Source organism: Rhipicephalus microplus, unplaced genomic scaffold, assembly GCF_043290135.1.
Source record: "Rhipicephalus microplus isolate Deutch F79 unplaced genomic scaffold, USDA_Rmic scaffold_211, whole genome shotgun sequence".
In the NCBI taxonomy this organism is placed as follows: Eukaryota; Metazoa; Arthropoda; class Arachnida; order Ixodida; family Ixodidae; genus Rhipicephalus; species Rhipicephalus microplus.
In genome coordinates, this window is record NW_027464782.1 from 165,001 (window position 1) to 167,500 (window position 2,500).

At 44.5% G+C, this 2,500-nt stretch overlaps 1 pseudogene; it reads left to right on the forward strand.

Moving 5' to 3' along the window:
• LOC142792317 (large subunit ribosomal RNA) overlaps positions 1–2,500 on the forward strand; it is an 8,082-nt pseudogene that overhangs the window by 3,272 nt on the left and 2,310 nt on the right.

The window sequence follows — 2,500 nt, forward strand, 5'->3', positions numbered from 1 at the left end:
TTCAAAACATCACAGGGTACGAAGATCCCGGATCTTGTCATCATAAAGCGGGAGAAATCCCATATCCTGGATGTGCAGGTGGTGAGCACGCGAGTTGAACTTACGGAGGCTCATCACCACAAATGCGATAAATACAAAATCCCTGATCTGCTTTTCCAAGTCTCACCTACGCCTACCGTCTCAAGTGTCACCCTGTCATATAGAGGAACATGGGCGGGTGAATCTGTGAGGACTCTGCAGGAGGTGGGATTGACAAGGAATGACTTCAAAATGATGACGATAAGGTGCCTACAAGGGGGGCTGGCGGCATTTAAAATGCACCAAATGTCGACAGCGGTCGTTCGTCGGGGAGTGGGCTCCCAGGGCTAATCAAGGTCCCAGCACCACAAGTCGGGGTGCGTTCTTTTGGTCCCTCTGCCTTTCAGAGGACAAGTTTTCTTTGATCCTGCATCTCTACCAGTATTGGAGGAGGAGACGCCTATCGTAGGACGGCAGGCAACCCTCAAGTTAATCTCCAAGTGGGTGGATTGTGGTATCTGGAAAAAAAAAAAAAAAAAAAAAAAAAAAAAAAAAAAATAGCCAAATGCCTCGTCATCTAATTAGTGACGCGCATGAATGGATTAACGAGATTCCCACTGTCCCTATCTACATTCCCCCGGTACACATAACAATAGAACGAGAAAACACAATTTTTAACATAATTCATGGAGACGGAAAATTCGTGTTTAATGGTCAGGCTTTCGGGAAAGAAGATATCGCAACCAAGATTCGGCCATCCCAAACACACCCAGCAAAAAAGAGAAAATATGACTACTCAAATTCAATCGAGGCAACCGATTACAGCTTTTATACCGACGGATCGGCTATGGGAAACAAAATTGGCGCAGCCTTCGTCATCATAGACAAGTTTGGCAGAGCAATAAAATACAAACAAATGAAACTTCCAGAACACTCAAACAATTTCGAAGCTGAGACAGTAGCTATCTATGAAGCCATAAAAGAAATGGGCACAATGAGCCAAACTAATACATACCAGATAGTAACAGACAGTTTATCAACACTAGAAGCTCTCAAAAACCCAAATAACACGAACCCATTCGTTCATAAAATTCGACTACAACTAAACCAATTAAAAAATATTAAGGTAAGACTTGTATATACGCCGGCACATATGGGAACTACAGGTAACGAGCTTGCCGACCAATTGGCTAAGGAGGCGACCAAAGAGGGCGAAGAATACTCAGTTCCAATATCAATATCGTTCATCAAAAATGAACTTCGAAAACAAGGCGTGCTTGAATGGAATAAATACTGGAATCTGCAAGGCAAAGATTCATACACTTACCAATGGATAAAGAACACAAAACTCATCCCAACATCTTTCCCACCGAACTACTGGTTAGTTCAGGCAGTTACAGGACATGGCCGTTTCCCTTTTTATTTCAAGCGATTTGCCATAACGGACCATGAGCAATGCGTGTGCGGAGTTGAAGCACCATCATTCGACCACTACTTAGACTCATGCAAATTAACAGCCAAGGAAATTCAAACATTGAAACAAAAATACACCAAACCGTCTAACTCCAAACTGGAGATTATTGGGGACGAAGAAAGCATTGCAGTGATAGAGGAAATAGTTCAGAATATAAACGAAAAAATCTTACGAGCATAATAATACATCGGAGCTCACTGGGACTGGAAAAATCAAAGTATGAGTCAGGAAAAAAAATGGAAATTAAGGAGAAGTTCTCACAACAAACTTAAGTAAGTAAATCCCCTCCGTGGCCCAATTTCGTCGTTGGGAGGGGCAATCACTGCACGAAATTACATGGACACGCACCATGGCATAATTCTCGACACAGAAAACATCAAGTGCCACGTTCCTTCATCACCGCAACGGGTTGTTGGTAGATCTGGAACAAAGAGTTCACCAATAGATCCCAGACCCGAACTTCATCAATAAGCGGGGTTGTTGGTTGATCACGGGCACCTAGCCCGACCTAGGATCCCAGACCCACGCTTCCACGAGCAGGGTCGCTGGTCGATCAAAGACATTATGTCCCATCTGGACCAAAGGGTTCACCAATAGACCACAGACCCGAACTTCATCAATAAGCGGGGTTGTTGGTAGATCAAGGGGCACCGAACCCTACCTAAGATCCCAGACCCACGCTTCCACGAGCAGGGTCGCTGGTCGATCAAGTACATTATGTCTTAAGCTAAGATCCCAGACCCACGCAATCTCCAAGAAGGAACACCAGCAGGAAAAAAAAAGGAACAACACGGCACAATCAAAAGTACTCAGGAGGAGATCCGTGCACTCACCCCCGGCTGGCATGTTTGGGCCACGGAGGCACTGAAATAACAAACATTTAAATTACCCCAATTCAACCACAAACATTTCTCTCCCAGTGAGCACCAAAGTCAAACAAAAGAATCACTTCAGGAATTGGGAGGCCAACAGGGAGTAGGGCGAAGGGACAAAACCAGGGGAATATAA